General features: G+C 46.6%; 1 pseudogene; it reads left to right on the top strand.

Moving 5' to 3' along the window:
- LOC115142231 (protein PTHB1-like) overlaps positions 1–15,020 on the top strand; it is a 159,976-nt pseudogene that overhangs the window by 8,448 nt on the left and 136,508 nt on the right.

Here is a 15,020-nt window from a genome sequence, read left to right as displayed (position 1 = left end):
TGAAGAAGGCATGACAACTCCTCTTCCCATCAGGTGGCTGTGAAGATTTGGCACTGGCCCTCAGATCCTCCAAAAGTTATATTGCTACACCATTGAGAGTATCTTGACTGGCTGCATCACCGCCTGGTATGGCAACTGCTTGGCATCCGACCGTAAGGCGCTACAGAGGTAGTGAGTACGGCCCAGTACATCATTGGGGTCAAGCTCCTTGACATCCAAGACCTTCAGCCAACCAAGTCACAGACTGTTTGTTTTCTCTGCTATCTTCCGCACTGCAAGCGGTACCGATGCACCAAGTCTGGAACCAACAGGACCCTGAACAGCTTCTACCCCCCCAAGCCATAACACTACTAAATAGTCAGTGTAGTTATTTGGTTAACTATCTGCATTACCCTCTTTGCACTAACTCTTTTGACTCATCACATATGCTGCTGCAACTGTTTACTATTTATCATGTTGCCTACCCCTACCTATATGTACATATCTACCTCAAATAACTCATACCCCTGCAAATTGTCTCGTTACTGGTACAGTATTTATTCTTCGTGTTGTTATTTTTTCTATATTTTTCTCTCTGCATTGTTGGGAAGGGCCCGTGAGTTAGCATTTCAATGTTAGTCTACACCTGTTGTTTATGAAGCATGTGACCAATTTGATTTGATTTTGATTTGATACTATGACAGTTTGCTTCCATTAGTCTAGTTCTTTCTCTGCAGATTTAACCATAGGACATAGCAATGATATGCGACAATAAATATTAATATGGAGGGTGGGTCTCTCCCTCTATTTCTCTCTAACTCGCTCTACTGTCTCTCTCTCCCTCTATTTCTCTCTCCCTTTATTTCTCTACCTCGTTCTACTGTCTCTTTCCCTCTATTTCTCTCTACCTCGCTCTACTGTCTCTCTCTCCCTCTATTTCTCTCTACCTTGCTCTACTGTCTCTCTCTCCCTCTATTTCTCTCTACCTCGCTCTACTGTCTTTCTCTCCCTCTATTTCTCTCTACCTCACTCTACTGTCTCTCTCTCTTTCTCTACCATAGGTACTGCTGGTAATGTGGAGCATGGGGTTCAGTACCAGCTCAAGCGGGTCTATGAGCACATCCTCCAGAGGACCGCTTGCAACATGACTTATGGAACCTTCGGAGGGGTCACATGTTACACATCACATGAGCAGCTCAAACACTTCACATGTAACAGATATGCATTGACAGTTTAGTTACAAACCACACACACTTAAAAAAAAAATGTTTGAGTTAATTCACTGCCCTTTCATTTCTAATGACCACAGAGCTATAAGTGTAGAATATGATTCATTCTGTGTGGAGGGGAACCCTTGGCGTTCTGGTGCAGGTTTATTTGGATGGCAGTGACTGGATCGTTGTGTGGATGCATGTGCACACGTGTGGGTGTATTTGTATGTGTAGTAAGTTAGGTTCTGTGTGTCCTTCAAAGGTTGTGTCAGGTCAACCACAGAAGCTCTCTTTTAGCCTGCCAGGAACACACTGCTGAAATCTGGACCAAGCCCCAGACAAGAGACAACAGGCAATTCATTAATGGGAGAGCACACTTATCCAAACACGTGCTCCCTGGAACACACATACACACACACACACACACACACACACACACACACACCTCAACAATATATCCCTTGTTTTATTATTGGCCTTCTCATGTCTAAAAGGGCTTCAGTTTACTGGTTTGTGCGTGCACGTGTGTGTGAGGAGACTTGGAGCTGTGTTGGTTGCTGTTATAGAGGAGATGTTAAGGATGGGAGTCATTACTTTTCTTGGATGCTGCAGAGTCGAGGGCTTTCCCCTCCTTTTTTCCATATATTACATATATTTCTCTTGAGGGATGATTTCTTCCCCCCATCCTCTCTCCCTCTCTCCCCTCTGGCATTCTAACATTCCTCATTAACCCCTGAACTCTTCTTCACCTTACATTCATTTCATAGACTTCCAGCGCTTTATGGACTCATTCATTCATGCTTGTTTCCATTTGCGCAAACCACACACACACACACACACACACACCCATTCACTTCTCTCTCTCTCTCTCTCTCTCTCTCTCACATCCTTTCTCAATTAGATCAACTTTTATTTGTCACATGTGCCGAATACAGTGCTTACTCACAAGCCCTTAAACAACAATGCAGTTGTAAGAAAATCCCTAAAAAAGTAAGAGGTAAGAATAACAAATAATTAAAGAGTAGCAGTAAATAACAATCGCAGGGCTTTGTACAGGGGCAACCGGTACAGAGTCAATGTGTCAACGTGCGGGGGGCACCGGTGTCGAGGTAATTGAGGTAATTATGTACATGTCGGTAGAGTTATTAGAGTGGCTATGGATAGATAATAACAGAGTAGCAGCAGCATGGGGGGGGGGGGCAAATGTAAATAATCTGGGTAGCCATTTGAATAGCTATTTAGGGGTCTTATGCCTTGTGGGTAGAAGCTGTTTAGAAGCCTCTTGGACCTAGACTTGGTGCTCCGGTACCGCTTGCCGTGCGGTAGCAGAGGAGAACCGTCTATGAATAGGGTGGCTTGAGTCTTTGACAATTTTTAGGGCCTTCCTCGGACAGTGCCTGGTATAGAAGTCCTGGATGGCAGGAAGCTTGGCCCCAGTGATGTACTGGGCCGTACACACTACCCTCTGTAGTGCCTTGCGGGTCGGAAGCCGAGCAGTTACCATACCAGGCTGTGATGCAACCTATCAGGATGCTCTCGATGGTGCAGCTGTAAAACCCATGCCAAATCTTTTCAGTCTCCTGAGGGGGAATAGGTTTTGTCTTCACGACTGTCTTGGTGTGCTTGGACCATGTAGTTTGATGGCTATGTGGAAGCCAAGGAACTTGAAGCTGTCAACCTGCTCCACTACAGCCCTGTCAATGAGAATAGGGGCGTGCTCAGTCCTCCTTTTCCTTTAGTCCACAGTCATCTCCTTTGTCATGATCATGTTGAGGGAGAGTTTGTTGTCCTTGCACCACACGGTCAGGTCTCTGACCTCCTCCCTATAGGCTCTCATCGTTGTCAGTGATCACTCTGTTGTGTCATCAACAAACTTAATAATGGTGTTGGAGTAATGCCTGGCTGTGCAGTCATGAGTGAACAGGGAGTACAGGAGGCGACTGAGCATGCACCCCTGAGGGGCCCCTGTGTTGAGGATCAGCGTAGCGGATGTGTTGATACCTATCCTTACCACCTGGGGGTGGCCAGACATGTCCAGGATCCAGTTGCATAGGGAGTAGTGTTAGCCCAGGATCCTTAGCTTAGTGATGAGCTTTGAGGACACTGAATAGCATTCTCACATAGGTGTTCCGTACGTCCAGGTGAGTGAGGGCAGTGTGGAGTGTAATAGAGATTGCATCATCTGTGGATCTGTTGGTGCAGTATGCAAATTGGAGTGGGTCTATGGTTTCTGGGATAATGGTGTTGATGTGAGCCATGACCAGCCTTTCAAAGCACTTCATGGCTACAGATGTGAGTGCTACGGGTCGGTAGTCATTTAGGCAGGTTACCTTAGTGTTTTTGGGCACAGGGACTATGGTGGTCTGCTTGAAACATGTTGGTATTACACACTCAGACAGGGAGAGGTTGAAATGGTCAGTGGTCAGTTGGTCAGTGCATGCTCGGAGTACACGTCCTGGTAATCCGCCTGGCCCAGCGGCCGTGTGAATGTTGACCTGTTTAAAGGTCTTATTCACATCGGCTGCGGAGAGGATGATCACACAGTCGTCTGGAACAGCTGATGCTCTCATGCATGTTTCAGTGTTACTTGCCTTGAAGCGAGCATAGAAGTTATTTATCTTGTATGGTAGACTCGTGTCACTGGGCAGCTCTCGGCTGTGCTTCCCTTTGTAGTCTATAATAGTTTGCAAGCCCTGCCATATCCAACGAGCGTCGTAGCTGGTGTAGTACAATTCAATCTTAGTCCTGTATTGACGCTTTGCCTGTTTGATGGTTCATCGGAGGACATAGAAGGATTTCTTATAAGCTTCCGGGTTAGATTCCCACTCCTTGAAAGCGGCAGCTCTACCCTTTAGCTCAGTGTGGATGTTGCCTGTAATCTTCTGGTTGGGGTATGTAGGTACAGTCACTGTGGGGATGACATCCTCGATGCACTTATTGATAAAGCCAGTGACTGATGTGGTGTACTCCTTAATGCCATCGGAAGAATCCCGGGAACATTTTCTGGTCTGTGCTAGCAAAACAGTCCTGTAGTTTAGCATCTGCTTCATCTGACCACTTTCATATAGTGGTCACTGGTGCTTCCTGCTTTAATTTTTTGCTTGCTAACAGGAATCAAGAGGATAGAGTTATGGTAAGATGGAGGCCGAGGGAGAGCTTTGTACGAGTCTCTGTGTTGATTGAAGGTTATCTAGATTTTCTTCCCTCTGGTTGCGCATTTAACATGCTGATAGATATGAGGTAAAACTAATTTAATTTTCCCTGCATTAAAGTCCCCGGCCACTAGGAGTGCTGCCTCTGGATGAGTGTTTTCCTGTTTGCTTATGGCGGAATACAGCTCATTGAGTGCAGTTTTAGTGCCAGCCTTGGTCTGTGGTGGTATGTACGAAAAATACAAATTGTGTGGTCTACAGCTTATCATGAGATACTCTACCTCAGGCGAGCAAAACCCTGAGACTTCCTTAGATATCGTGCCCCAGCTATTGTTTACAAATATGCATAGGCCCTCGCCCCGTGTCTTACCAGAGGCTGCTGTTCTGTCCTGCCGATGGAGTGTATAACCCGCAAGCTTGTATGATCTTAATGTCGTCGTTCAGCCACGACTCTGTAAAACATAAGATATTACAGTTTTTAATGTCCCGTTAGGATATACGTGCTTTCAGTTCGTCCCATTTATTTTCCAGCGATTGAACGTTAGCTAGAAGAACGGAAGGAAAGGGCAGATTAGCCACTCTTCACCTGATCCTCACAAGGCATCCTGATCTCTATCCGCGAAACCTACGTTTCCTTTTCCAGCGAATCACAGGGATCTAGGCCTGGTCGGTTGTCTGTAGCATTTCCCTCACGTCCGACTTATTGAAGAAAAATTTGAAGTGAGTTATCCCAGTTTTGATGTCCTGAAGCTCTTTTCGGTCATAAGAGACGGTAGCAGCAGCATTATTATCCTCCCTTTCCATTTCTCTCCTTCTCTTTCTTACTCTCTGAGTCTCTCTCTCTCTCTCTCTCTCTCTCTCTCTCTCTCTCACACACACTCTCAGTATAGTCGTGTCCCTCTCCTGTTAGTGTAGGGAGAGAGAGAGAGTGGATTACAATGAGGTTCCTATAAATAAGAGGACAAGAGGATCCTGCTCCAGGGTTACACTACCACACACCACCACCAGGGAGCAGCACAGCCTGTGGAATCGGCTCCTACACACCACCGTACACACTTGTCATCTGAGTGAGTGTATTCATCTGAAATGAGTGTGTGTAGGACCTTGCTCTAAATGTGAGCACCCATAATAGTTCCTGACCATGGAATGACTGTAGGCGCTGTAATAGCGGTGTTGTAGTAATACCGCCCTAATGGCTAGGCTGGGTTTGGGTCAGAATCGGGCCACACACACTCACAAACAGCGTAGGCCATTCTAAGCAGCACCTGGCCCACACTCCACCCAGAACCCAGGCCCAAAGAACCACTGCACTGCTCTGCTCTGTCCTGACAGCCTCTGTGCTTTGTCCTTGGGCTCAACCTGTGTAACAGCATGTTCTATTAATGCTATTAGTAGGGGTGGTTTCCTCTGTATGTCTCTGCTAAGGGTAGACGTGCTGGAATAATGTTTAAAAGAGCTAGAAGAGCGTTTTTTTATATATTTAGTATGGGCGTAGACAAACTCACAAGCGTGAGAGAAGACACACACATACATGCACACACACCATACGTGTGATACACTCACACACACAGGGCGAGGTAATTGTGTGAGTGGCCTTGTCCTTGGGTGTTTTACTGACCTCCCACCCTGAGCCCAGTTCACCAAAGGGGGATGACCAGAATAGCTGGTGAAGCACACACCCACACGTGTTTATTATTGTGTATGTGTGTATCTGCTCTGCAGGTGGTACTCCCTGACCCCTCATTGATGTGTGTGATTTTTAATAGCGTGTAGAGGCCTAATTATAGTTCTCTGCTCTCACAGCCACTCTGTGTTATGGCTCTTTGTGTGTGTGTGTGTACTCAGCCATCTCAGATTTTCTCTGCCATAAAACTCAGTGGGCCATTCCAAGCACTCCACACACAAACGCAGACCTAAAGCTGTGTAAGGCTGCTGTGAACAGGCCTGCTCAGGTCGAGAGGTGTTAATGGACATATCAAATTCAGCAGGAGACAAATGAGCAGAGCAGCTAACCCACCACTACAACATAGCAGAGCAGCTAACCCACTACTACAACATAGCAGAGCAGCTAACCCACTACTATAACACAACATAGCAGAGCAGCTAACCCACTACTACAACACAACATAGCAGAGCAGCTAACCCACTACTACAAAATAGCAGAGCAGCTAACCCACTACTACAACATAGCAGAGCAGCTAACCCACCACCACAACATAGCAGAGCAGCTAACCCACCACCACAACATAGCAGAGTAGCTAACCTACTACTACAACACAACATAGCAGAGCAGCTAACCCACTACTACAACATAACAGAGCAGCTAACCCACTACTACAACATAGCAGAGCAGCTAACCCACTACTACAACATAGCAGAGCAGCTAACCCACCACCACAACATAGCAGAGCAGCTAACCCACTACTACAACATAGCAGAGCAGCAAACCCACTACTACAACATAGCAGAGCAGCTAACCCACTACTACAACATAGCAGAACAGCTAACCCACTACTACAACATAGCAGAGCAGCTAACCCACCACCACAACATAGCAGAGCAGCTAACCCACTACTACAACATAGCAGAGCAGCTAACCCACTACTACAACACAACTTAGCCGAGCAGTTAACCCACTACTACAACATAGCAGAGCAGCTAACCCACTTCTACAACATAGCAGAGCAGCTAACCCACTACTACAACACAACTTAGCCGGGCAGTTAACCCACTACTACAACATAGCAGAGCAGCTAACCCACTACTACAACATAGCAGAGCAGCTAACCCACTACTACAACATAGCAGAGCGGCTAACCCACCACCACAACATAGCAGAGCAGCTAACCCACTACTACAACATAGCAGAGCAGCTAACCCACTACTACAACACAACTTAGCCGAGCAGTTAACCCACTACTACAACATAGCAGAGCAGCTAACCCACTTCTACAACATAGCAGAGCAGCTAACCCACTACTACAACATAGCAGAGCAGCTAACCCACTACTATAACACAACATAGCAGATCAGCTACCCCACCACTACAACACAACATAGCAGAGCAGCTAACCCACTACTACAACACAACATAGCAGAGCAGCTAACCCACTACTACAACATAGCAGAGCAGCTAACCCACTACTACAACATAGCAGAGCAGCTGACCCACTACTACAACATAGCAGAACAGCTAACCCACTACTATAACACAACATAGCAGAGCAGCTAACCCACTACTACAACACAACATAGCAGAGCAGCTAACCCACTACTACAACATAGCAGAGCAGCTAACCCACTACTACAAAATAGCAGAGCAGCTAACCCACTACTACAACATAGCAGAGCAGCTAACCCACTACTATAACACAACATAGCAGAGCAGCTGACCCACTACTACAACACAACATAGCAGAGCAGCTAACCCACCACTACAACACAACATAGCAGAGAAGCTAACCCACTACTACAACATAGCAGAGCAGCTAACCCACTACTATAACACAACATAGCAGAGCAGCTACCCCACTACTACAACACAACATAGCAGAGCAGCTAACCCACTACTACAACATAGCAGAGCAGCTAACCCACTACAACATAGCAGAGCAGCTAACCCACTACTACAAGACAACATAGCAGAGCAGCTAACCCACTACTACAACATAGCAGAGCAGCTAACCCACTACTACAACATAGCAGAGCAGCTAACCCACTTCTACAACATAGCAGAGCAGCTAACCCACTACTATAACACAACATAGCAGATCAGCTACCCCACCACTACAACACAACATAGCAGAGCAGCTAACCCACTACTACAACATAGCAGAGCAGCTAACCCACTACTACAACATAGCAGAGCAGCTAACCCACTACTACAACATAGCAGAGCAGCTAACCCACTACTACACCACAACATAGCAGAGCAGCTAACCCACTACTATAACACAATATAGCAGAGCAGCTAACCCACCACCACAACTTAGCAGAGCAGCTAACACACCACTACAACATAGCAGAGCAGCTAACACACTACTACAACATAGCAGAGCAGCTAACCCACTACTACAACATAGCAGAGCAGCTAACCCACTACTACAACATAGCAGAGCAGCTAACCCACTACTACAACATAGCAGAGCAGTTAACCCACTACTACAACATAGCAGAGCAGCTAACCCACTACTACCACACAACTTAGCAGAGCAGTTAACCCACTACTACAACATAGCAGAGCAGCTAACCCACTACTACAACATAGCAGTGCAGCTAACCCACCACCACAACATAGCAGAGCAGCTAACCCACCACCACAACATAGCAGAGAAGCTAACCCACCACCACAACATAGCAGAGCAGCGAACCCACTACTACAACATAGCAGAGCAGCAAACCCACTACTACAACATAGCAGAGCAGCTAACCCACTACTACAACATAGCAGAGCAGCTAACCCACTACTACAACATAGCAGAGCAGCTAACCCACCACCACAACATAGCAGAGCAGCTAACCCACTACTACAACATAGCAGAGCAGCTAACCCACTACTACAACACAACTTAGCCGAGCAGTTAACCCACTACTACAACATAGCAGAGCAGCTAACCCACTTCTACAACATAGCAGAGCAGCTAACCCACTACTACAACATAGCAGAGCGGCTAACCCACCACCACAACATAGCAGAGCAGCTAACCCACTACTACAACATAGCAGAGCAGCTAACCCACTACTACAACATAACAGAGCAGCTAACCCACTACTATAACACAACATAGCAGAGCAGCTGACCCACTACTACAACACAACATAGCAGAGCAACTAACCCACCACTACAACACAACATAACAGAGAAGCTAACCCACTACTACAACATAGCAGAGCAGCTAACCCACTACTACAAAATAGCAGAGCAGCTAACCCCCTACTATAATACAACATAGCAGAGCAGCTACCCCACCACTACAACACAACATAGCAGAGCAGCTAACCCACTACTACAACACAACATAGCAGAGCAGCTAACCCACTACTACAACATAGCAGAGCAGCTAACCCACTACTACAACACAACATAGCAGAGCAGCTAACCCACTACTACAACATAGCAGAGCAGCTAACCCACTACTACAACATAGCAGAGCAGCTAACCCACCACTACAACACAACATAGCAGAGAAGCTAACCCACTACTACAACATAGCAGAGCAGCTAACCCACTACTACAAAATAGCAGAGCAGCTAACCCACTACTATAACACAACATAGCAGAGCAGCTACCCCACCACTACAACACAACATAGCAGAGCAGCTAACCCACTACTACAACACAACATAGCAGAGCAGCTAACCCACTACTACAACACAACATAGCAGAGCAGCTAACCCACTACTACAACATAGCAGAGCAGCTAACCCACTACTACAACATAGCAGAGCAGCTAACCCACTACTACAACATAGCAGAGCAGCTAACCCACTACAACACAACATAGCAGAGCAGCTAACCCACTACTACAAGACAACATAGCAGAGCAGCTAACCCACTACTACAACATAGCAGAGCAGCTAACCCACTACTACAACATAGCAGAGCAGCTAACCCACTACTACAACATAGCAGAGCAGCTAACCCACTACTACAACATAGCAGAGCAGCTAACCCACTACTACAACATAGCAGAGCAGCTAACCCACTACAACACAACATAGCAGAGCAGCTAACCCACTACTACAACACAACATAGCAGAGCAGCTAACCCACTACTACAACATAGCAGAGCAGCTAACCCACTACTACAAAATAGCAGAGCAGCTAACCCACTACTACAACATAGCAGAGCAGCTAACCCACTACTATAACACAACATAGCAGAGCAGCTGACCCACTACTACAACACAACATAGCAGAGCAGCTAACCCACCACTACAACACAACATAGCAGAGAAGCTAACCCACTACTACAACATAGCAGAGCAGCTAACCCACTACTACAACATAGCAGAGCAGCTAACCCACTACTATAACACAACATAGCAGAGCAGCTACCCCACTACTACAACACAACATAGCAGAGCAGCTAACCCACTACTACAACATAGCAGAGCAGCTAACCCACTACAACATAGCAGAGCAGCTAACCCACTACTACAAGACAACATAGCAGAGCAGCTAACCCACTACTACAACATAGCAGAGCAGCTAACCCACTACTACAACATAGCAGAGCAGCTAACCCACTTCTACAACATAGCAGAGCAGCTAACCCACTACTATAACACAACATAGCAGATCAGCTACCCCACCACTACAACACAACATAGCAGAGCAGCTAACCCACTACTACAACATAGCAGAGCAGCTAACCCACTACTACAACATAGCAGAGCAGCTAACCCACTACTACAACATAGCAGAGCAGCTAACCCACTACTACACCACAACATAGCAGAGCAGCTAACCCACTACTATAACACAATATAGCAGAGCAGCTAACCCACCACCACAACTTAGCAGAGCAGCTAACACACCACTACAACATAGCAGAGCAGCTAACACACTACTACAACATAGCAGAGCAGCTAACCCACTACTACAACATAGCAGAGCAGCTAACCCACTACTACAACATAGCAGAGCAGCTAACCCACTACTACAACATAGCAGAGCAGTTAACCCACTACTACAACATAGCAGAGCAGCTAACCCACTACTACAACATAGCAGAGCAGCTAACCCACCACTACAACATAGCAGAGCAGTTAACCCACTACTACAACATAGCAGAGCAGCTAACCCACTACTACAACATAGCAGTGCAGCTAACCCACCACCACAACATAGCAGAGCAGCTAACCCACCACCACAACATAGCAGAGAAGCTAACCCACCACCACAACATAGCAGAGCAGCGAACCCACTACTACAACATAGCAGAGCAGCAAACCCACTACTACAACATAGCAGAGCAGCTAACCCACTACTACAACATAGCAGAGCAGCTAACCCACTACTACAACATAGCAGAGCAGCTAACCCACCACCACAACATAGCAGAGCAGCTAACCCACTACTACAACATAGCAGAGCAGCTAACCCACTACTACAACACAACTTAGCAGAGCAGCTAACCCACTACTACAACATAACAGAGCAGCTAACCCACTACTATAACACAACATAGCAGAGCAGCTGACCCACTACTACAACACAACATAGCAGAGCAACTAACCCACCACTACAACACAACATAGCAGAGAAGCTAACCCACTACTACAACATAGCAGAGCAGCTAACCCACTACTACAAAATAGCAGAGCAGCTAACCCACTACTATAATACAACATAGCAGAGCAGCTACCCCACCACTACAACACAACATAGCAGAGCAGCTAACCCACTACTACAACACAACATAGCAGAGCAGCTAACCCACTACTACAACATAGCAGAGCAGCTAACCCACTACTACAACACAACATAGCAGAGCAGCTAACCCACTACTACAACATAGCAGAGCAGCTAACCCACTACTACAACATAGCAGAGCAGCTAACCCACTACAACACAACATAGCAGAGCAGCTAACCCACTACTACAAGACAACATAGCAGAGCAGCTAACCCACTACTACAACATAGCAGAGCAGCTAACCCACTACTACAACATAGCAGAGCAGCTAACCCACTACTACAACATAGCAGAGCAGCTAACCCACTACTACAACATAGCAGAGCAGCTAACCCACTACTACAACACAACATAGCAGAGCAGCTAACCCACTACTATAACACAATATAGCAGAGCAGCTAACCCACCACCACAACTTAGCAGAGCAGCTAACACACCACTACAACATAGCAGAGCAGCTAACACACTACTACAACATAGCAGAGCAGCTAACCCACTACTACAACATAGCAGAGCAGCTAACCCACTACTACAACACAACATAGCAGAGCAGCTAACCCACTACTACAACATAGCAGAGCAGCTAACCCACTACTACAACATAGCAGAGCAGTTAACCCACTACTACAACATAGCAGAGCAGCTAACCCACTACTACCACACAACTTAGCAGAGCAGTTAACCCACTACTACAACATAGCAGAGCAGCTAACCCACTACTACAACATAGCAGAGCAGCTAACCCACCACCACAACATAGCAGAGCAGCTAACCCACCACCACAACATAGCAGAGTAGCTAACCTACTACTACAACACAACATAGCAGAGCAGCTAACCCACTACTACAACATAGCAGAGCAGCTAACCCACCACCACAACATAGCAGAGCAGCGAACCCACTACTACAACATAGCAGAGCAGCAAACCCACTACTACAACATAGCAGAGCAGCTAACCCACTACTACAACATAGCAGAGCAGCTAACCCACTACTACAACATAGCAGAGCAGCTAACCCACTACTACAACATAGCAGAGCAGCTAACCCACCACCACAACATAGCAGAGCAGCTAACCCACTACTACAACATAGCAGAGCAGCTAACCCACTACTACAACACAACTTAGCCGAGCAGTTAACCCACTACTACAACATAGCAGAGCAGCTAACCCACTTCTACAACATAGCAGAGCAGCTAACCCACTACTACAACACAACTTAGCCGGGCAGTTAACCCACTACTACAACATAGCAGAGCAGCTAACCCACTACTACAACATAGCAGAGCAGCTAACCCACTACTACAACATAGCAGAGCGGCTAACCCACCACCACAACATAGCAGAGCAGCTAACCCACTACTACAACATAGCAGAGCAGCTAACCCACTACTACAACACAACTTAGCCGAGCAGTTAACCCACTACTACAACATAGCAGAGCAGCTAACCCACTTCTACAACATAGCAGAGCAGCTAACCCACTACTACAACATAGCAGAGCAGCTAACCCACTACTACAACACAACTTAGCCGAGCAGTTAACCCACTACTACAACATAGCAGAGCAGCTAACCCACTTCTACAACATAGCAGAGCAGCTAACCCACTACTACAACATAGCAGAGCGGCTAACCCACCACCACAACATAGCAGAGCAGCTAACCCACTACTACAACATAGCAGAGCAGCTAACCCACTACCACAACATAGCAGAGCAGCTAACCCACTACTATAACACAACATAGCAGATCAGCTACCCCACTACTACAACACAACATAGCAGAGCAACTAACCCACCACTACAACACAACATAGCAGAGAAGCTAACCCACTACTACAACATAGCAGAGCAGCTAACCCACTACTACAAAATAGCAGAGCAGCTAACCCACTACTATAATACAACATAGCAGAGCAGCTACCCCACCACTACAACACAACATAGCAGAGCAGCTAACCCACTACTACAACATAGCAGAGCAGCTAACCCACTACTACAACACAACATAGCAGAGCAGCTAACCCACTACTACAACATAGCAGAGCAGCTAACCCACTACTACAACATAGCAGAGCAGCTAACCCACTACAACACAACATAGCAGAGCAGCTAACCCACTACTACAAGACAACATAGCAGAGCAGCTAACCCACTACTACAACATAGCAGAGCAGCTAACCCACTACTACAACATAGCAGAGCAGCTAACCCACTACTACAACATAGCAGAGCAGCTAACCCACTACTACAACATAGCAGAGCAGCTAACCCACTACTACAACACAACATAGCAGAGCAGCTAACCCACTACTATAACACAATATAGCAGAGCAGCTAACCCACCACCACAACTTAGCAGAGCAGCTAACACACCACTACAACATAGCAGAGCAGCTAACACACTACTACAACATAGCAGAGCAGCTAACCCACTACTACAACACAGAGCAGCTAACCCACTACTACAACACAACATAGCAGAGCAGCTAACCCACTACTACAACATAGCAACATAGCAGAGCAGTTAACCCACTACTACAACATAGCAGAGCAGCTAACCCACTACTACAACATAGCAGAGCAGTTAACCCACTACTACAACATAGCAGAGCAGCTAACCCACTACTACAACATAGCAGAGCAGCTAACCCACTACTACAACATAGCAGAGCAGCTAACCCACCACCACAACATAGCAGAGCAGCTAACCCACCACCACAACATAGCAGAGCAGCTAACCCACCACCACAACATATCAGAGCAGCGAACCCACTACTACAACATAGCAGAGCAGCAAACCCACTACTACAACATAGCAGAGCAGCTAACCCACTACTACAACATAGCAGAGCAGCTAACCCACTACTACAACATAGCAGAGCAGCTAACCCACCACCACAACATAGCAGAGCAGCTAACCCACTACTACAACATAGCAGAGCAGCTAACCCACTACTACAACACAACTTAGCCGAGCAGTTAACCCACTACTACAACATAGCAGAGCAGCTAACCCACTTCTACAACATAGCAGAGCAGCTAACCCACTACTACAACACAACTTAGCCGGGCAGTTAACCCACTACTACAACATAGCAGAGCAGCTAACCCACTACTACAACATAGCAGAGCAGCTAACCCACTACTACAACATAGCAGAGCGGCTAACCCACCACCACAACATAGCAGAGCAGCTAACCCACTACTACAACATAGCAGAGCAGCTAACCCACTACTACAACACAACTTAGC

The sequence above is a fragment of the Oncorhynchus nerka genome, linkage group LG14, assembly GCF_034236695.1.
Source record: "Oncorhynchus nerka isolate Pitt River linkage group LG14, Oner_Uvic_2.0, whole genome shotgun sequence".
Lineage (NCBI taxonomy): Eukaryota > Metazoa > Chordata > Actinopteri > Salmoniformes > Salmonidae > Oncorhynchus > Oncorhynchus nerka.
Note: the sequence above shows the minus strand (reverse complement) of the source record. Positions and strands in the feature narration are given on the sequence as shown.